General features: G+C 40.5%; 1 protein-coding gene across 6 annotated transcripts in view; it reads left to right on the top strand.

Moving 5' to 3' along the window:
- LOC119478105 (spermatid perinuclear RNA binding protein) overlaps window positions 1-23,197 on the top strand; it is a 102,443-nt gene that overhangs the window by 14,485 nt on the left and 64,761 nt on the right. For 5 of the 6 annotated variants that reach the window (XM_037752538.1, XM_037752537.1, XM_037752540.1 and 2 more), the window contains exon 2: window positions 19,895-19,999. The gene's annotated coding sequence lies outside the window, so the exon portion shown is untranslated. Of the gene's footprint in view, window positions 1-8,113; window positions 8,251-19,894; window positions 20,000-23,197 lie in introns of all 6 variants that reach the window. The other variant, XM_037752539.1, reaches the window with a different exon arrangement.

The raw sequence follows: 23,197 nt of genomic DNA on the forward strand, positions 1-23,197 counted from the left end.
ATTTAGTAAAAATGGGTAAGGGCAAAGGTAAATTATAACGTTATTATGATATGCTCAAATTTATTCTTTAATTTATTTTTGTTGTTCTTATAAGATTAAGTTTTTTGGCAAGAAACTTGAGGCAGATCATCAGGGATTAATAATAAATTTGCAAAAGACGGAATGCATACAAGAATTGAGAAATTTCGCTGGTCTACTAAATTTCTGGTATCATGACATCCTTAGTAAGAACACAAAGCATTTACGGCACTCTACAACAACTTGGTTGTGTGAACCGTACCCAGGCTACTGTGGGATGTGCCTTATATTGGAATAAAGAAAGGTCATGTTGGTCCAACTCTTGCTTTTCATCCACAGCTCATTAGAGCTGTAGTCCGACAGCTCCCACACAGCTCTCTCCAAACATTCTCTCTCGCCTGCCCAATACACAGAAAAACAACTGAAACAACACATCACGCTAGCTCGAACATGCAGGGTGCACCAAACTGACTTGACTGACAGGTGTAGCTTTGATCGGTGAGCACTCACAAATAACCATCAGGCTCTACGGCACCATCAGACCGGCAGTGACACTAACCACTTGTAGTACTTATTCTATTCAGCCTGGACCGAGTGTGGGCATGACATCGTGGTTATCAAGTGGGCACCTTCCTTCACAAATGAGTCACTGAGTTAGAGACACGACACCTCAAGAAGTGTCTGCCAGCGTCCCTGCCTGCAACACCCCACTTCTGTTCCCAATCTCAACAGACCCAGTCACATTCCACTCATATCGTGTCATGATCTTGGTAGCATGAGCTCCTCTGGCAGGAAGTTGCAACCGCCGAGAGCTCTGACAGTAAAAGGCACGGCCACCTCTGTGTGTGGAACAAGCAGTCAGGCTCTGCTTTAAGAGGACCGAACTCTGCCTTGACTCATAAGTGATAAAAAAGAGGTCTGATATGTCGCTGCGGGGCCTTTAGTTATCAGTAAATTAAAAATGAAACCTAAAAAAAAAAGCAGCCAGCGTAAGGCTGCTAAACAGGAGTGATATGATGTGGTGCTGCGGTTTGAACGAGCAGCAAGTGGGAAAGATAACAACACAAAGACCATGACTAATGCCATTTAATCAAAGAGAAATATGTCTTGCATTGCTTTATAAAACACTGTAATCTGTTGAGGTGCTGTCTCTCCCTAAAGTCCTACAGTATAACATATTGAGTTTACAACAAAACATTGTTATAAAGTCAGCCATCTGAATGTCAGGAAACTTGCTACAAAGCAGAGAAAATGATCTTCCCATGTGGTTTACTCTGAGTACTTGTATCCTGTAAGAAGAGAGGCTTTTTTTTGTTAAGAGTGATGTAATAATATACTGTGAGTTGTAATACAGTATATTTTGTAACTCATAGACCATTTGATCAAAACGTGCGTTAATGGGTGCTGAGGCTTGCCGTCTGCAGTTGAGTCCATATGAAATGATGCGTGTATAGTTGTTATTTTCTCTTTTTGACAAACTTTGATCAGATCTGTTGTTCTCTGGAGAACTTTGCTGTATATTATATTTAGCTGGGTATGTTTGCTCTCCATGGTGCTGAAATTCATGATTGTCTTTGTTTGAATTGCTTTTTGTACCAGTTGCTCGATATCACAAATAGATCTGCACCTCAAATCTTTTATTACTTAGGCGTTGTAACATTGGCTGGTGCATGGACTGGTTGGTTGCCTGTCTTGTTAGTCCACAGTGTTGGACTCTAGGTGAACTTGATTTGGTTGTTTGTCATGTGTCATTCTTGATCTGCTTCTCTCTACTGTGGTGTCAGGCTTATTTTACAAATGACTCCGACCTTAATCCATGTGTTTCCAGGACTACTCAGGACGACTTTTACGTGGTATGTTACGCCACTGCATAGCTGGAATTAGATCCCATACCATAGACCATTTCTGTTTTATATGAGATGGACAATATTAGTGGTAATTTATTGGACCGCTTAGTTCATTTTTATAAAACAAGAATTTTACAATGAAATTGATAAAAGGTAAATATTTTCTTTTATTTTGAGAGTCTTTTTTTTTTTTTTTTTTAACTGTAGCCACATTGAATAAATTGCTATGTGCTATGATTTAATTGCATTTATTGGAGCGTCACGTGCCGTGGATTTGGGAAGGATAATGGATTCTGGTAGGATTAGGAATCGCTTACTCTTTACAATAAAAACTGCCATATTTATGCAGTGTTTTGTGTTACGGGAAAGCAAGAGGAGGGGAGAAAGAAGCTCAGAGTTGGTTTGCATGATTAAGTGAAATACGATATAGAGCGATGCAGGTGGAGGCTGTAGTTAATTGGGAATCCATGCCAGCTTTTTATTTCCGCTGGCATGCATCGCTATCTGCAATACTGTAGCATTGTAATACTGTAATACTATACTTAATGATGACGAGAAGATGTAGACCGCGAAGAGAGAAGCACTTTCAAGGCATATCAGAGGGGAAAAAAAGCTAAATATGGACGTGGGTTGTCTGAAGAACTTCCCTTCACCTGCAGAGCTGCACGCCAATCATCAGACTGAGGGAAACATGTCTGTTTCAGGATGCCAGAAAGCAAGGCGCGTTACTGCTACAGTAACTGTCATGGACCGACCCAAACAACCAGCAAACTTGAGTTCTTTTCCCAATTAGATTTCTAAATGAAATTAAAGGTGCATGAAAAAGAGATCAGCTGAGACGCATTGAATTAGCAGGCGCATCATGCCGTGTTCATCCTGTCTTAGCGAGGATTTTTTTTTCCTGCAGCTCTTTTCCAGGAACAGGATCTTGATTTGGTGATTTCAATCAGCGTTGGTGATAGCGGTTAAGCAGGTTTTTTTTGGGCTTTTTGATTTTTTGTTGGCTTAAGCAGAGGGGGGCGGGATCCTCCTCTGTACGGAGCACAAGCTTACCTGTATACAGTATTTGGTGTCTGGTCATGGATTATTGGTATGTGGCTGCACTAGTGTTTTATTCATTCCCATCCTGCTTTCAACCCTGATCTTTGGCAGAAGGTCAAAAAGGAGGGGACTTGATCCTCAGTAGTAATCTGTTGTGATTCACAAGCGAGGAAAGATTAAAAAAAAAGATGTTTTTTATGTTGATTTTTTGAAGGCAAGATAGTATCTCAATTATATTCATCACTCTGCATCATTCATGATAATTCGATGACTGCAACAGTGATTAGTGACCTTTTGCTTGTGCTCCTTTTAATTAGTGGTATTACCTTTAGCCAACTGTGCTGTGTGTTTTGTGGTGATATTGGCAGTTCAAAAGTCTGCATTGGCATTATAGCTGTGGTATCCGGCCAGATCTACTGGAGCCTTTTACTGCAGCCGTCATAATGATTTTATGCCTGTGTGTGTGTGCTTGCTACTGTAGCTTCTGTATGTCAAGATAGCAATGTTCACCTCTGTTTTTGTTCATGTAAAAATACTTTGTGTGTCCATCATATTTTTTTCTAAAAAGATTGCAGTTACACAGTGACCAGCAGTTTAATAACCTGGGTATACTGTTTCTAAAACAACACTGTAGTTAGATATGTATTTGTTCCCCGCGACATTATGCAAACAAATATCACTGTTAGCATACATCCGTGATAAACAGGAAGTTCCTGTTTCCTTTTCTCATAAGGTGTTAACCATACGACCTCATGTGTAAGCCTCATTTCAGCTCTGCTGAATGAATACGACTGTTATCACAGATAAGACATTACATACATACATACATTTTCTCACTCTGTGTAGTTGCAGTCAGACTTTATCTGTGGATTATGCGTAGGCTGTACCCTAATCTGTGTCTATTTGCTAAATTGTTTTCGATAAATGCACACACACAGGTGTGTAAGCTGTGTCAGAGTTGGTGGTTTCAGGAAGGTTTGCTAACCTCTTGGTTGGTTGTAAAATGGCTTTATTGTTTTAATGCCTATGGACTTTAAACCTTGCAATTATAGTGGATTCTCGCAGTTACAGGGCTTCTCGCAGTTATGGGGGTGTGGTTGCAGTGTAGAGTTATACAGAATTATCATGGACACACGCTCCTAACAATATATTTCATTGAAAAACCGCAAGAAAGACACTTTTATTGTCCCAGTAGTTAAAAAGAGCTTCTGCATAGTTTTACATTTTTGCATATTGCATATTTGTCAGTCAAACCATAGAGTTTTGAGCAGTGCTTCCAGTATTCAAATGCATTTCAAGACTATTGACTATGAATACTGTTACAAAAACGCCAGCAATAAAAAGTATCAAATAATGTATTCATGTTAAGGATTAACAGCTATAGAGTTACAAACTCTTGAATCGTAGGCTATATGTCCAAATGAAATTGCAAGCGAAAGTCTTCAGTTTAAACTCACGGTAACCTTTAAGCTTTAGTCAGCTCACAGCCAACACACAATCCAACCTATTTAAATTTTTCACTTATGCACAAAAAACACATAGAGGGCTCACATTCAGAGCTACTGTACATAGTGCGTTCCCCTCAGTGACACTGAGTAGTTATTATCTGTCAAAGATCTACTGTAGCAACACTGTAGTGCAGTGTATCTTCAACTAAAAGGCCTCCACATGACAAGGATAATATGGCGTTTTATGTTCATTAGGATAGACTCTCGCTGGGCCCTCGCTTTAAAAGACCGCAGAGTACCACTGCACCATTAAGATATGAGTTAACCCCTATGTATGTCTCTTCTCTTCCATAAAACACACCAACGCCTTGCCACCATCACATGTACAGTTCACAAACACACGGAGCTCTTTCTTTTGCACAAACGCAAATACGGCAGGTGGTTTAAATGAAGAAACATGGAACCCTGGAGGACTGCTGCAGTGCGTTACATATGCTGTAGTCAGCTCGAGCTATTTCTGTTGCCCCTAGTCAGCCGGCCAAGAAGCAGCCCTGCCCATTTCGGAACCAACCCTGCAGGTTAATCCATCGAGGCCTTGAGTTCTTAATCATTTTAAGCTCTAAGTAGCTCTATCCAGGCACATGAATGTATGAATTCATAGTGGAGATTGGCTAATCTACACATGGTTAACAAGAATGATTATGAAATAGCAGAAACATGGCAAGTAAAAGGAGCAAAGAGGTAAAGGTTAGCTTGATTATTCAGCAGTAGATTGACCTTATTTGCATACTACTTACTTTTTCACATTATTGCTTACCATTGCTAAAAATTCTGGCATGTGAATATTTGAGTTCAAGAGAAAATACACAGGTGGGAATTCCCCGAGTGCAAGAGAGCTCCTGTATTAATTTGTCTTGTAGATGTATGACTCTGGCTAACACACACACACACGCAGCTAGTGCAGTAGTAGCCTGATGAATAGTCTGCAAAATAGTTAGTATGCTTACAGCAGTCTTCATCAATAAAGATTTTAATTATTGCTCAGAATTGCTGATCCACGCGCATTTTATGGTTTATGTGTTACACTTATAGCTGCTGTGGGCAACAGTAAAGACTCAGAAAACACAGCAGGCCGTGGAATTTTTGGTGCATGGGATTACATTTCATAGATTAAAAAGAGAGTGTGTGAGAGAGAAACTATGAAAAAAAAGCTTCAGTGTCTTTGGAATTCAGAGTCCATCTGAAAATAGCTTAAATATTGAAAATGATTTAAAATAGTCCAGTTATGTATCTTTAATCCTTAGATCTTTAACCCACAGCGGCTCCATGGACAGTAGCTGCTGACAGTATGCTCACATTTAGCTAATCTGTTTCCAGGTTCACCAGATATGCTATGCTATAATACACAGGTGCACAGGCTGAGATAGAAGTAGCATGGATTTGATGGGTAGGAATGGGACAAAGTGTGGACAGATATAGAAGAGGTGCTGAACATGCAAAGACAATTTGAGTGCTTAAAAAATAAGAATTAATAAAATAGGTAAAAAGTCCAGAAGGAAAGAGGACAGACCAAGGGAATGGAAGTGTGTGCAGAGCAGTGTGTGACAAAACACCACGGCCGAAATAATTGAGTGACTTGGCATCAATTTTGCTGTAAATTAGTTTCTAAATTAACCAAATTAAAATCACATTAAATCATGGTTTTGGAGGCCCGGTAAATTACCAGATATGTTTTTTTAAAGAGCGCAATATCACATTAACCAGTGACTGATTTCGTGCCACCGATAATAACACAGCCTGCGATATAATAACTTGAGTTCGTACATTCTTCTTCTTATTCCCGCAAGGTTATCAGTCAGCTTCGCCATCATTATCATCGGTTCAAGACGTGTCACATTGCTTAACTGCCGGGTAATTAAATGCTGTATTATGAATAGATTAACTGGCAGTGTATTACGCAGCATGTTTTATTCAGCCATTTAGTGGTTAGAAATGTGTATTTACAGAGGGAGAACAGAGAAAGAGAAAGGGAGGCAGGGTTAATTGCGAGAGGGGAACTCGGGAGCAGAATGTGACGGAGGCTAGCAAGTGTGTGTGTTAAAGTCGACGCTATGTTTATTAGCAGAAGAAGGAAGGGATGAGGGTGTAAACAAAGGGAGTAGAGACAAGATAGAAAGATGTGGGAGGGTGGGATGGGAGGACAGACTATCGGACGGATAGATGGATGTGCACTGAGAATGCCGCTCAGCCTTAACAGCCTTAAGGTGAAGAGAGAGACTGACTTCTGCTGCACACTGATACCACAGACTGAATCAATGTGATACCTCCCTCTCTCGCTCCTCTCTCTTTCTCCCTCTGTGGGAATTCTCTGACCCAGTTAGCTCTTCCACCAGGCAGCAGCAGAGTTATTTTTACATATTAACAGGAGACAATACGTTGTCCTCTGCTCGTCCTCCCCTCATCCATTCCATACGCTTCCTTCCGCTCCTCTCCTCCTCCATCTTAGCTGTTCCCATCCTTTCATCTCGTACCATCCCGCGCTTCTTCCCCCCCTTTTCTGTATGCGTCTCTACTTTGTCCTCCTTTAGGGATGTAAAGGTTCACCAACTCTCTGCTTCGTTTGGCACAAGATACTGGCTTGATGGCAATATCACCACAATAAGTTGAGCAAAACAGACAATTATGCACATAAAAAAGCGAATCAGAAATACATTGATGACAGGCAGGCTGTCAAAGTTAACGCAATAATAATGCGTTAACGCAAATTTGTTTTAATGCCACTAATTTCTTTAACGCAACTTGCAAGGTTGTAGCGGGCTCAGTTTTAATCATATGAAACTAGAAAAACCTAAGGAATCCATTGGTACCAATTATGTCATACTAGCTTGTCGTGAAGGAGGTAAAATGGCGCTCCAAACTTACACTCAATTTTGGCGAGGAAAAACTGGCATGGTCATTTTCAAAGAGGTCCCTTGACCTCTGACATCAAGATTTGTGAATGAAAATGGGTTCTATGGGTACCCACGAGTCTCCCCTTTACAGACATGCCCACTTTATGATAATCACATGCAGTTTGGAGCAAGTCATAGTTAAGTCAGCACACTGACACACTGACAGCTGTTGTTGTCTGTTGGGCTGCAGTTTGCCGTGTTATGATTTGAGCATATTTTTTTTATGCTAAATGCAGTACCTGTGAGGGTTTCTGGACAATATTTGTCATCGTTTGTGTTGTTAATTGATTTCCAATAATAAATATGTACATATATTTGCCTAAAGCAAGCATATTTGCCCACTCCCATGTTGATAAGAGTATTAAAAACTTGACAAATCTCCCATTAAGGTACATTTTGAACAGATAAAAAATGTGTGATTAATTTGCGATTAATCACGATTAACTATGGACAATCACGCAAATAATTGTGATATTATACTCTTATTATACTCTTGGGACTTGACTTTATTAGGTGTTGTTATAGTTGGTGCAATGTGGCTAAGGAATCCTCGTAGCACAAATAGAGAAAGAGCAATGAGTCAGAAATTTGCATTTCAATGCAAAAACACACACGCAGTATGATATAACATAACATATAACAATATACTGTGTACATGTATATACAGCCAAAGTGTCAGTCCGGTCTATAAGCTTTCCTCTCCTCTCATCTCCTCTCCTCTCCTCTCCTCTCCTCTCCTCTTCCTCTTCCTCTTCCTATCCTGTTCCTCTTCGTCTTCCTCTCCCTCTCCTGTTCCTCTCCTCTCCAGAGAGTAAAGGGACAGAGAATGGTTGCAGGTGTAGACAGGTCATCTATCCCCCTCCTAATGATGATGGATGGCAGGACTGCAGAGAGCGAGAGCGGAGAGAAAAGTGGAGCGATGCAGGGAGATAAAGAAATAGCAGAGTAAGAGAAGACTGTGTTTATATTTGTCTGCTGGCGGGCAGGTGGTGGGAGTTTAGTGATATGTTGATCCTCAAGTGTTTACATCATTCTTGTCATCTACAGTACCTGCAAACAAACACACACACATACACACACATACACCTGTGTGGTGTGCTCGCAAGGTGACATCTGGCGTAGTGCATTGAGAAGCACACTTCTGAAGACACATATGCATCTTGAGCACACACACACACACACACACAGCTCCATCTCTGTCAGTCCTGCCTTCTCTGTCCTGTTTACAGAAGGAGCAGATCTCCTGGGGTGCTCTCACACTTTCTCTGTCTCTCTCACTCCTTCTGACACACACACACACACACACACACACTAATTTTCTCGCCAGCTCCGCTGACTCGTGATAGCTTCACAAACAGCGCTGTACTCTGTCCCCGTATTTTAGTGGCATAATGAATTTTTCTAAACAACCTTTGCATCTTCTCCCTGTACTGATCGACAGTGTTTGTTTGTAAATCACTGCATCTCGGGAAATCATCATATTTTCTTATCATAAAGGGAATCATCGATGCATAGCAAACACACACTCAAAGAGATAGAGGCTACCGACAAACGAGTACATAAAAGGATTCATCACACACTCTTTTTCTGTTATTACTGTATGTGAGAAGATCCCCATCAACAACAGAATAAATATTAGATATTACTAGACGTAGGGCTACAACTGAAGACTGACTATTGTTACTATCATTATCCTAGGGCTGTCCTCCACTAAAGAAATTCCTAGTCGACTAACACTCATATGATTTTGTCGACTGAATGATTAGTCGAGTTTCTCCACAAAAATCACACTACAGTACCACTTTAAATCACGTATTTACCAGAAATGTGCTCAGAAGTTTCTTGGAAATAAGTCATTCAGTATGAAAAAAAGAATATAAAAAACGACAAATCGACAAAAGAAATCTTAGTTGACTAAAAAAAAACTGATTAGTTGACCTATCGACTAGGAGGGGGCAGCCCTACATTGTCCATGTAAGGGATAATGTACAGCGAGCTGGTCATCGTCGTGAGATAAACCCCATTTATAAAATGTTTTTATATTCAATAACCATACAAACAATACTGTAACAGAATCCGTAAAAATTAATGGCTTTTTTAAGTAAACCGAAAGACACGTGTTGCAGCGTTATGCCGTCCATCTCAGCCGAGGACGGAGGAATGTCTGGCTGAGTCCTTCCCGAGTCATGTCATGGAGCCCTCGCTGCCTTTGCTTGTGGTAGAGCGTTCTCCGATGCAAGCCATGGAGGGGCCGAAAGAGCTGAGTGGAAGCCACTGGAGGCTGCATTACGCACATTACCGGGCACTGCCGGAGACAGTCTAAAAAAGAGAAAAGCAACAAATCTTCACATTTAAGAAGCTAGTGCCTAAGTATAGGTATGAAAACTCAGTGTTTTGGTGTTTCTGGTCATATTAATAATCTTGTTTACGTATTCTTTGGTCAGATAGTTCTGGATTTCAATTAATTTTTTGCCAGTTTTAGGCTTTTTTATCTCAGTAAAGGTACAGTAGTACATTTTAGAAGTTAATAAAAAAAAAAAAAAAAGGGAGCACAGTCCATACTCTGCCCCTACAATAGAAGCCAGGTCGTTGCTCTTTAGACATGGTGTCGGTACTGAATGGGATGACACGAGTGTGTGGGGTCACAAGCAATCTCCTCCACCACACTACAGTTATTTTCTCCCTTCTCTCAGCACGTCTCACCTCTCTGCTATCTCGCAGCCTCCCGTCTCAGACGTCCAATAGGAGTGTGAATGTAAGGTTGACAGATACAAAGTGTTAAGACCCCATCTGTTGGGGTTAGCACATACACACATACACACACACACACACACACACACACACACACACACACACACACACTGGTAAAGTCTCACCCTTCCCAAAGTACAGACAAGGAGGCAGGCTGTAGCTATGGCAACCCAGAGAGAAGGGAAACGATTGGGCAAGGCTTGAATTTGTTAAGAGCTACTGTATGAAGCCTAGGGGTGAGACTTAGTCACTCTCTCTCATTTGGTGCTTGTGTGCTTGTGTGTGTGTGTTGATACGAGAGTGGGTGAGAGGAACACAAGGAGTCAAGACTCCTCTTCCTCGCTCCCCTTCCTGTCTGTCTGCCTTTTTTCATGTTCTGTTTAGAGCTCTCCGTCAGTTGTCAGGCTGTTTTATGATGGATCTGGGTGAGCAGCAAAGCATTTCCTCACTGCAGCACGGCCTATAAACCTGGAAAATGACTGCGAATTGCATCCATTGGTCGCATATGCTCGCATGGCTAATTGAATGAAATGAAACACTTCGCAGGGGAGATACAAAGCAGCCGCAGAGTAGCTGTGACATCAAATAGACCGTATAAGCCCGAATGTTTCGCTGAAAGGCAGGCATATGTTCCTGGTTAGCCTCTAGAGGAGAACTCACAGTTTTTACTATAGATCTTGTGTCTGTGTCATTTAGAGTTAGAGCTGCAACAATTAATCGATTAATTGATTAGTTGTCAACTATTAAATTAATCGCCAACTATTTTGATAATCGATTAATCAGTTTGAGTTTTTTTGAAGAGAAAAAAAAGTCAAAAATCTGATTCCAGCTTCTTAAATGTGAATATTTTCTGGTTTCTTTACTCCTCTATGACAGTAAACTGAATATCTTTGAGTTGTAAACAAAACAAAACAAAACATATGAGGATGTAATCTTGGGCTTTGGGAAACAATGATTGACATTTTTTCACCATTTTCTGACATTTTATAGACCAAACAACTAATCGATTATTCGAGAAAATAAATGTCAAATTAATGGACAATGAAAATACTGTAATCCTTAATTGCAGTCCTACATTGACTTTTATCACACTCTTGTGTCCTTTCTTACTGTTTATCAATCAGACAGGAACCTCTGTTTTCTGATTTGTACCTCTTTTCTGTGCTCTCATTATCAATTCCTCTGCTGATTATTTTCTTGATTAAGCGATTCATCATTTGATAAAAAAAATGGTGGAAAATGCCAGTCCCAACTTCTCTTTGCTACAAAAAAAATGACTGAAAGAATTAAGGGATTATCAAAATAGTTGCAGAGTAATTTCCTGTTGATCAAGTAATCGATTCATTGATTAATTGTTTCAGCTCCAGATTAAACACTATGCTTGAATAGAGGATCCCCAGCAGTTTTGCCACATAAAAGACTTCACATTGGTTTCATTTCCATTGATGTTACACCCTGTCGGATATCATTACAACTTGGAAAAATAATGATACAATATTTTTTCTGCATCGCACAGTATGCTGTCAGCCTCAAATGAGTTATTCCTATAACATGATGCCGTTTTCGATGTTCTTTCCTTGGCGTGTCAGTATTTATTGGCGGTTCCATGCAGGATGTCTAAGTTATGCCTTCTACGCTGCATTAGTGTCAAAGGCTCTTTGCACTGTCTATAGGGTGTGTTCTACTGCAGAATGTGTTAGTGTTAAACAAGCGCTGAATGTAGACTCATTTGTGATTTTAGGGACCTCTGCCTAGACACACAAGGGCACCCACAAACCAGCACCAATTGCTGTATCTGTATGGATAACATAGAGGGGGTCTTTATTGATGTTTGAAACAGAGGCGTCTTTGTAGATGTCAGATCACAACCAATGACTGGGGCTCACACACTGTGTGTGTGCTTTGCAGACTTTGTGCATGATTGTATGAATGGGAGTGTGTAGTTCAGAGCAGCGTGTACTTTCTGCATTCAGCTGTTATTACAGCACTGGCTCAGTGTCTCATCAGCTTTGCTTGAATAAACTGAATAACTCTTAATAGAACTGATATGGCTGTCCATGTATGTACCTCAAGGGACATGTTAGGAAAGCTAACAGAAGGCTGGTCACTAGATCATTTCTTTTACACAAGAAGGCTATTTGACTTTGCTCCTAGGAATAAAGAAATGCAGTCAGCGGCAAATGACTCTGCAGTGGCTCTGTATAAGCTTACAGTAAATTGCTTTTATTGTTGAGTGGAAGGAGGTCACACACACAAGAATGAAGAACAACCGGCTGAACCTGGAAACTCCCTGTCACCTGTCGCCACTTCCCTTCTCACCCTCCCACGTTCCTTCTCCCAACCTCACGCTCTACCTCTTTCACAGTGCATCAGGCGTGTATCAGTATCTTCATTTCTCACCTTTTATCCGCATATTGTAGCTCTTTTTATCGATACTGTATACAAACCCGGGCTGCAACGAACCTGCATACTGTACTAGTAGTGCGTATTGATTTGGCAAAATATAGCATGTAATATGCAAACAAAAGCAGAATCTACAAAATGCCAAAAACACCCAGATGTCATACTGATTTGGAAAAAAATCTCCTGTATGCATCGGACCAGTCTACCTCGTCTACTGTATCCCACAATGCAAAGCGTTGGAACGGTACAGGCTGTGGTCACAAGAACAGTGGTCGAAAACGGCTTCTGTTTCTTTACATTTTTTCATAGCTACTTCATCACTAAATTCTGAAAAATTTTGAGATTTTGAATATTGGCAGTTTTACGATATTAGATGGCGAATCGAACAACCAACGTTACTCTAATATTTGTAGGGACATCATTCCACTGTTTCCACCGTCTCCCCTGGATGATCCTGTTTGTCTTACTTCACCATGAGCTGTTAGAATAAATTGTTTAAGGGTGGAGCTAAATCATGCAGTATCTAATAAACAAAAAGGGAAACAAAAAAAAAATCAAAGTTGTATTTTTCGATAATATTGCAGTAGAGGTACGAGTTTGTTTATTTGTCCAGTGCTTTAAGAGCTTGTTTAAAGGCTAAAACCTGGCCTAACATACTGAAAAATAAATCGCTTGAACTGTTTCACTAGCATACTACTGAGGTTTGCAGTATGTACTGTATAGTAGCATGTAGTGGGCGGTTTCAAATACAGCCCAGGTCTTTCGGTCTTCACACCTCGACACCCTCCACCTACTGTACACTCCATCCAGCCGGAACCCATCTCACCCTTCACCCTCTAGTTGTTTCCTGATCGAAATCCCAAAGCCAAGGCTTAAGTCAGTGGAGATCTCTGGGCCAGCCTGCCTCAGATTGGAACTATAAAAACAGAGAACCAATTCCAGGGCTTCCTCCACTGTAGGTATGTGTGTGCCATGCATGCATGTTTGTACACAGGTGTGCAATTATGGGTTTAAAGAAGGCTTTGTTCCTCTTAGGCAAGTAGTTCCCTCTGCACTGAAATCTTTGTGAGTCTACGCCTGTGTTTGTTTTATATCTGTGACTTTTTGAATTGTCTGGTTACCTGCAGCTTGGATTCAGATAATTGTGTTTTTAAACGCATACAAATCAGAAGCGTGTATGCAAGAGCATCCCCGTAATGAAAATGATTCAAAACTGGAGATTATACTGGATTAGGATTACATGTAATATTTTTAAATTGAGAACAACGTTAGGCATACTCGCTCACATCATAATTTCTATTAGAGTGTGTATGAATATTAAAAAGGGATTGTCATTTTAAATTTATTTCACAAATTGAATAGCAAAACTAATTTAGAATTATACTGAATGGTCTTTTATGTTTTTTATGAAAGCACTCTGGTGTGAGATCAACTAATGTGCTTGCCATGACACGTCAATCTCACTTAGGCTCAAAGCTAAAGAAACTCTCAATGATGGCATTTTCACTGACTACAATATTAATAATATAATCTGATTAAGATTGTGATTAAGAAATTACTACATAAGCAGCATTATGTGATTAGCTTCATGATGATATTAACACCTGGAGCTATACCAACACAAAGTAAAGTCACGTTATCGTATTATAAACTAACAGCAGATAACCAGATAACCGACACACTGCATTGGAAACCTCAGAAATCATTCACAGTAGTAGAGCTTCCGTTGTAAAGACGTTCAGAGTATACATTTGTGCAGCACAACATAATTGAAGCAAAAAATGGTAGCTTTGTTTTAGGGCTGGGCGATGTGGAGAAATTTAAAAAATCACAATATTTTTGACAAAAATCCCTCGATATCGATATTACGATGATATTAGGTAGGGTTGACTATTGGTGCTTTAACAAAATATTTACATAATGAGGTATTTTCATCTCGATAACGATTCACGATATAGCGTGTTTTCTGGTAATTCAATAAATAAATACACTTTATGGAATAACCACATGGTAAAGCCTTTTTTGTATACTCCTTTGTGAATTTAATACTTGACAAATGAAATGTACTGAGCATTTTTTCAGATTTTCTGAGAAATTTGAGATAGTATGTGCTTGTTATTAATAATTTAGACGACATAATTGTGTATCACGATATCTTAATATTGTGATAAATTATCATATTGAATTATCGGCCAGCCCTATAACTTAAGTGGGTAAGGTCAAGTAATAGAACAGCTAGAATAAGTTTAAAAAATTACATCACTTTACTGTAATGCAGCCTTTAAAACCAGGAAAAGACAACACTTATGCCATATTACAATATCCAAAAGCTAAGACGATATATAGTCTCATATCACAATTTCAATATAATATTGATATATTGCCCAGCCTTACATTGGTTATTAAAAAGTGGACAAGAATGACAGTACAAATTACTTTTTGTGTTGTTTTTTTTTACATTATGTAAATGTACATCATTGTAGAGCCGACATTGGCAGTGATGTTACAGTATGGGCCATAACATTTGGGGCAGGTTTTATGGATCGAAAATGTCCAGTCATTTAAAAGTTCCCGTTCGCTTTAAACAGCCACCTCTGTTTTGGGTTCACACTTCATTAAGTTTATTATTATTGGCTGTAGTCCCCTACTACTTGTCTGGCTAATGGCTACTACATCACCACACATTAAGCTGTGAGGGCTCAAGCTGATTAAACAGCCCCTTTGATCAAGGAACTCTCTGGGTGATTCACCAGAGACGGAGGTATTGCGAAGGCACCTGCGCTCGCGCGAAATGTATCCCGTGAATTCAGGTGCTGTGGGTGAGAATGATCTGAATCATGCGTGTGGAAATGAACAGCTTAACAGTGGGGTTGACTCATAGAGCTGGAGAGTGCTTAGCTTTATTCAAGGAGGTATAGAGAGTTCTCTGCCCTGTTTTCCTCATCAAGCAAGGGGGTCTCGTGCAGCATATGGGCCGGAATGCACACCCGTCAATTTGTGTGTTTATGATGGCACGTAAACTTGTGTTCGCCCATGGGTATTGTGTAGATTTCCATGTTGGCGCATACTTTTATACGGTCACGCTTGTGCTTTCGGTTACATTTCCCCCCCAGCCTGTCTGATTAAAAAATGTGACACTGTCACTGCAATCTGTCACTAACAAGCTCAATTTCTTACAGGTTGTGTTTTATGCACCGAGTCAGGTTCTCGTACCACCTACTGCAGCATAAAATGATGTCTTTGTTTACGCTCCGTTGCACCACTGCTTCTCAGTTTGACACCTAGCTCCTTATTTCTCACGATCAGTAATGCTTTACAAATGAGATGTGAAGGATCGGCAAATTAGATAATGCTGTCGGCTGAAGGTTTATTTTTCTTTTCTCGTGAGCGCTCTATTGAGAACACGTGTCAGTCACTGGAGACCATTATCTGACAGAACGTCTCCATTAACCCCCCTTCTCTCTCTCTCTCTCAAGAACTCCGCTACAGAGGGAAGAAATAAAAATCAGTGATGAGGTTTTTATTTTTTAATATTCTCCATCTTTAAACTGATTCACCACGCCTGTTAGAGGTGTGAAAAATGACTTTCAAGCCTAATCTACATTCCATACTTTAGCACTGCCTAATACATCTGCAATTTTCTGTGAAAAAACAACTAGAGTATCTTTAGATATAACGTTAACATTGCTCAATTCAATGTGGCTTTATGCAGCACTTTTGTTTGTGATCTAATTCATATGCCAATCCCTTATTGAATAGTATGTACAGTTTGTAATATTTGTCAGTATCAAACTGTAATTACTAAAACAGATTACTGACTAAGATGTTATAATCATGATAAATCTTTTGCTTGAAAAAAATGATTTCCGTCCGTCCTTTGTGATTTACTTGTGCCTGTTCAGAACGGGCCGATTGCTTGGCTCCTGGTAGCCTCCCAGTATTGCTGCTTGCAGCACTGTCGTGGGCTCGTGCTCGTTCGGAGCCCGCCTCCTTCGGAGCCCGCTTCCGTTTGGAGCGGGCCAATTAGCTCCCGGTAGCCCCCCGGTATTGCTGTTTGCAGCTTTGTTGCTGGCTTGTGCCCGTTTGAAGCGGGCCGATTGCTTGCAGCGCAGTCGAGAACTGCTCATCGCTCATCAACTCCAGGAAAGTGAAGAAGAGTTTGGTTGTATCGTAAGAATATCCAGCAGCCAAAGTGAATGTCAGTCAATGACGTCAGTCAGCCCACTGAGGATGACATGCTCGTCTCAGCCCTGAAACCCTGAAGCCCCTCCCCCACTGCTGCACAGAGTGCTATGTGGTTGTTTATTTAAAGTTTATTAATATTGAACATGTTACGTGTCCAAATTGCATTGAAAAAAGCACTCCCTTGGGTCCCCAGCAATACACCCGCCCTGTGTAAAGTAGATCGGATGAGCAGTTCTCAAGATATGCTAAGGACACACAGACAGACAGAGATTCCTCGCTTTATAGTTAGATGACAAGCGTTCGAATAACAATTTTTTTTAACCAACTGTCACACTGTCACATCTTGTTTACCAGCTTTCCAACTGTCCAATGTTTTTCTAAACAAAGCACACAAAATAAAAGGAATTGTGTAATTAAATGGAATGAGTCATTCACAGTCTAGACAATACTCAGATACATAGGCCTATAAATAATTACAAAGGGTAAAGAGATTACAAGCAGAAAGAGTATTTTAAAAAATAAGATTTGTTTGATTTTGATAAAGTTTTATTAATGTTACCATGGTTAACAGTGCTCATACCTCAAAGGCTTTTTACAGGAAGATTAACTGTGTGTGTGTTTGTGTACTATACGCAGTGTACTTGTAAGTCTAATTTGTGTGTGTATGCGCGTGTCAGAGTTGTGAATAGAGTTTCAATCAGATGTGACAGGGAACCAGTTTGTCTTGAAGGACCATGGCATTACATCCATTTACACCAACCCACACCCAACTCAGTTATGCTCTATTATACAAGGTGTGACCGCTTCCCCAAACAGCACAAAGCAAATACTGTACATTTGTTCTGCTCTGATTTTCTTGGCTGTGTGTCATATTTGTAGGAGGGTGCACCGCCGTCTGTTCGTTGTATCCGGTTTTTCAGGATCATCACTGTCAGAATTTGCTACACAGGGAGGGACATGTCATTAGTGTTAGTACTATGAATAGTATTTTTTTGCATTGTAATACACAATATATGGTCTGTTAGGATTAATGCTGGTTCAGACTTTTCTTAACTCCGCTCATGAATACTGAGCAAAGCAGATAGTTTGATATTTCCCAGCAGTCCAGCAATCAGGCTTGTTCTTATTGATTTACAATAGCGCAAATTAAACCCAACAAGATTACATAATGACTCCAGCTGGTTCATCCGTTAATGGTGCCTAAAGTTGTTTTAGCTAATAGAAGACAGAGGACAATTTAAAAGCCACAACCTAATTAAACTAATGTTCAGAAAGTAAAATGTGAAAATGATCGGTGCTTTACAGAGCAGCCAGTAGTTCTTAAAGGGGGACATATCATGAAAAACTCACCTTTTTAGTGCTTGTGCACAAACATTTGGGTATCTGAAGTACCTATCAACCCACAAACTGTGAAATAGGACAACCCAGTCAGTTTTTTTGTGCAGTCACAATAGAATATTTCACCCACGGCTTGAGAACTACCTTTACTAAGCTCCGCCGTATTTTTTTTCGCAGACTTGGCTTGGCTATTTCAGGAGGGTGTCTTAAAGAGACAGAGGAGCATTTCAGACAGAGGGTGAATACAGGTATATTCAGACAGACAGTATGAGAAAAATAAAGTGTTTTTTGAATATAAAAGTATGTAAACATGTTCTAGTAGAAACCCAAGATACAAGTATGAACCTGAAAATGAGCATGAAATGTTCCCTTTAAGTTGTTCTTACGTGTCACTGTAGCTCAAAGGACAATTACAATGGTAGTTTGGTTGTTAAAGTTTGAAGGTGAAAAGCTACAAGTGCTTATTGCAGTATGGTTGTACATCAGACTGCCATCACAGTGAATTAAAAGTAAGCAACTTTGCCGTGCCCTGCTGGGCGGAATAAAAGAGGAATGGGTCAGCTCAGCAGTGCTTTAGACAAGCTTTGGAAAGTTGGGAGAATTCAGCGGACAAGCTAATACGCAGCTTTTCTCAAAGTCAAACATGTCCTCGAGGAATAAACTAGAGCACATTCTCTGGAAATCTGTGACACAGTGCTATATGTTACGGGCTCATTCTCTGTAATCCATTTGCATGGAAAGGAAATGTGGAAATGGAAGTGATGTTGCATGCGTGTATGTATGTAGCGGCACATATGCAAATGGGAAAAAGGGAGGGCCCACTTCTTCTGCAGGGGGCAGGGTCTCAATTTTCTGGTCAGTGTTTATACACTTCTGTGTTTTCCAGAAGAAGTTCGTACCTTCTTATAATCTCTTCCTTTACTCTTCTCTTTCATACATGCTTCCTTTCCCGTATTATTTCCTTTTTCCCAGCCCTTGACCCCTAGGTCCTGTCCCCTCTCCACTGCCCTTTCTGCCGACGTTTTCAGGAAGGAGAGGAACAAGTAATATAACGACGACACTCTGCCATGTGCACGAGTGAATCAGTCATACTTCAGTGCAAAATAATTACTCTTATCGCACCGAGATTAAATATGCACTTGCTTAATGGAGGTTTTAGTCTTTCAACCTCTCATCTTCAAGTGTCTGTTCAGCTATCTGTTGCCTTTGATAGATAGCAGTGGAGTGTCTACGTGCACACGCTTTTGTTTGTGTGAGTGCAAGTGTGCAAGGAAATGCATGATACTTAAATTACTATTCAGGCCGTTCTCATTGACTCTTCGTACTTATACCTACGAAAAGTAATGCACTGAAATTCATATGTAACCCACATAATCGTGAGCCAGGACGTGCAGGGGTCTAAGGAACTCAGGTGAATGAGTATAAAGAGCGACAAAGTCTGCATAAGAAGGAGGTCGGGTTGGATAGACACGTCAAACAAACACAGGTCTTTCACCCAGGAGACTGCTGTTCCTTTGTGCTCCTGTGTCCCACGTGGAACCAAGTTGATGTAGACTTATTTTAACTTACTTTTGTTATGTAACTTGCGTACTTAACTAATTAAAAGTTACGTAACAAACCTAAGCCTAACTTAGTAGTTTTGCTGCCTAGAGAGATTCTGCACTGAAGGGGCACTGATCGCATAAAAGAGAACACACGAAAATAACTTTTCGTAAGATACCATACAAACTGTTGCACTGGGACACGTTGTAGTACTTAAGCACACAAGCATATCCTTATTTGCACCTATTTTTTTTTTTTACTCCCCCCTTGGTGTCAGCTGGTCAGCTGTTGTCCCTGAAGTCAAGCTGAACATGATCCTTAAGTGTCATCGCACTGATGTTAACTGACCTTTGACCTTTTGTCTTCTCAGGTATTGAACCCTGCCTGCTCAGACACCGTGACTCCAGACAGACACACTGGGTGACGGACGCTGAAAGAGAAGTGGGCAGATAAACAGATTGGAGGACAGTGGGGGGTGAGTAAAAAAGAATAATGAAATCCAAATTCTTATCTCTCCATCTGTATGTCTCTGTGTGCTGTATCTGGGCTGCTGCAGCATTGTTGGCTCACTGTTTATGGAGCGAAACTTTAAATCCTCTGGCTCTCTCTATATCGCATGCCCTCTTACTGCTGTATATGCCAATATCTGCTCACCTATATATGTATTCTGTAACCGTCTATGCTCATATCTCTTCCTTTCCCATCTGTGTCATCTGAATAAACATAAGCCCCACATTCATCTTGTGGTCTGGTCCTCAGTATCATAGCCGTACACCGAGGATGCCTTTAGGTTAGACACCGTTTTTTGATCACAGCTGGTCAGGGTCCAAGTCTGCGGTCCAAGCGGTTGCCGAGTTCACTCGCCGCTTTGGTAAACTGCCTACTTATGTTAAGAAGCTTTTATGCAATTCACCCCGCGGCCTTCCTTGCTATCATCTCAGTGGGAGTGTTTTGGGGTCTGCGCGTAGCGTGTGTTTTTATGTGTAAATAATTGATTGCTGTAGAGGTTTCAGTGGATCGCTGGTGAGACTGAACCAGGCAGAAAAAAGCTGCTCCATGCGCGGCTCTGCTCCTCAGTGTGCATAACATAAACATATATAACATATATGCTGCTCAGTTGGGCTCTCTGTGTTCTCTGGGGTGGCCCGTTGGTGTCAAGTCGGTTTAGTTTGTATTAGTGCTGCTGAAAGGATTAAGTCATAAATCTCAGAATCACAGAAAATCTATACAAACATTCATTGACAACAACTTTGATGAAGATGTTATATTATGAAGATATAATTAAATTAGTTTTTTTTTCAAGCCAAAATACCACTGCTTGATTTACTGTAAGTTGAAGATGTCACCTTGAGTCATTTTCAACCATTTTTTTGTTTTTACATTTTTTAACGTGTTTTAGATTAAATGATGAATTGATTAAACTAAAAAGAATCATCGATACATTAACTGATAATGACATTGTCTGTAGCTGTAGCACTACTTTTGTATTGTGTTTAAACAACGTTTTCTGGTTACTTCCACTGGGAAATCGCCGGGTCTGAAAAGTGAAGCCAATACAGAAAGTGCCTTAAACTTGCATTCTTTCTAATAGCCAGCAGGGGGCATCTCCTCCATGAGGAAATTACCCGACTTTTCACTTGATTTATTACCTCAGTAAACATTATAAACATGAGTTTATGGTCTCAATCGCTAGTTTCATGTCTTCTTCCTTACAGCATGATGTTTTTAGTAAATTATGGTCCCGTTTAAAGTCAAATAGACCATAAAGAAGGGTATGTTTTAGGGTGTGGCTACCTTGTGATTGACAGGTCGTTACCTCCGGGTCCGTGTTTTCATCTTACAACTTTAACTCTTTCACAGTGTGTTTTCAGTTCATGAAAGTTAATTGTAACATTTTGGTCACCTAGAAATGTCTTATTCAGCGTTTGGTTATACTTAGCGTTATACTACGTCCACTTCTTATATACAGTCTATGGTTACTTTACATACTGTAAACCTTGTTGTGGTTTTCCAACAAGAAATATTTTCACTTTCACATATGGAGCACAGCTTTCCTTATCTGCTGCCTCCTCCACTCTCATTTTTTTGCCTGTTTTCTCCGCTTATTTCTTTATCTTACTTGGCCTTCTATCATCAGATGTCTTTATTTCATTCTGCCTCCTTCTCGCATCCTCTTCCCGTGTGTCATTCCTTCTCTCTTTCTTGCCCCTTAGCCGCAGTGTCCTTGAGAAAGCAGTGACTTTGCCGGTGAGCGCAGCAGAGCGCATCTCTCTCTCTCTCTCTCTCTCTGTCTCTCTCTCTCTCTCTCATTGACACTCACTCAATCCCCTGAACACACACACGCATACACACACACACACACACACATCTGGTAGGTCCATGGCAGCACTGTCAAGCAGAACCAGCCCTTACAAGTCTCTTTCCTTTAGTCTCCATAAATAATTCATGACCAGTAACATTGGCTGTACTTTATGCAAATATTGACAAACCTATTGCAGAGAAAAATTGAGACGGTCGTTTCCTGTGTTGAGCACAATTTTTGCCCACTTACTGTTTTCAGAAAATCATCAACAAACTGCTGATACGAGTAAAATATCTCAAAGTCATGGCACAATAGAGCGCTCCCCAAATAAGTTGTTCAGAAGAAGTGTTATTAGATTAGTTCGATTTTTTTTTTCTTTGTTAATGCTTGTCAATCAGACCCCAGCGATAACACGCTCTGTACCACAAAAGATGACAATGTGTCCATTAAAAAGACGAGCAATGCTTCAATGTTTCTGGTAAATTCACTTCTCTTGGTTAGATGATGAGACATTTAAGAAAACGGGGTTTGGTGCACAAGTTCAATTACTCTTCCTCAAGTTTTGTTACTGAATTCGGACAAATTGGCCCTCAGGCGATACCGCCGTTAGCCTGCCAGCATGGAAACACGACCCCTTTGTGCCCTCTTCCTCCTCCTCCTCCTCCTCATTAAAGGTGCCCTCCACTAATCTTAGATCATGACGGCCCATTGTCACGATTTTCCGTAGCTTTTGAAATATAGATGGAGTCTGATTGTCTGGTTGTAAGATGAGACGTTATAGTCTCTTGATGCTGTTTGTTCTCGTTGGTCTCCGTTTTCCATTAGAGTTCATAGAGGGCGTATTGGGTCACTGCTTTTTCCTGACGTCTTACATGTTTTCTGTTGGAGATCAAGTGTCTTGTGGTTACCTAGCTGCAGCGCTATATATGACACAAGTGTTTTTGTAACTGCATCCTGAATGTATCATACATTTTTTTAACTGCTTTAAATCTACATTAACGTACAATGACAATATATCAGTGCTGCCATGTTATCTCTCTCTCTGTCTCTGTGCGTTTCCCTCTCACTCTTCCTTATGTTTGTCCCACGTTCAGCTGAAAATGCTTCCGTAGCCATGGCGACCAATCCCAAGGGGAAAAGTTGATGCTGAATCTCTTTCTCACTCTCTTCTTCCTCCTTTGTCTCATGCCGTGTTGCAATCTAACGCTTTCCTCGCGCGCACACACACACACACACACACACACACACACACAGAATCTGAAAGCAGAGGAGATTGCAGTTTGTGAGTCACGTGTTGTTTTGGTTCTTTTGGCACAGATTTCAATTTAGCGCTGTTGTAAAATAAGTACGGCTGGGTATCAGTACTCAATA

This window comes from Sebastes umbrosus, chromosome 19 (assembly GCF_015220745.1).
Source record: "Sebastes umbrosus isolate fSebUmb1 chromosome 19, fSebUmb1.pri, whole genome shotgun sequence".
In the NCBI taxonomy this organism is placed as follows: Eukaryota; Metazoa; Chordata; class Actinopteri; order Perciformes; family Sebastidae; genus Sebastes; species Sebastes umbrosus.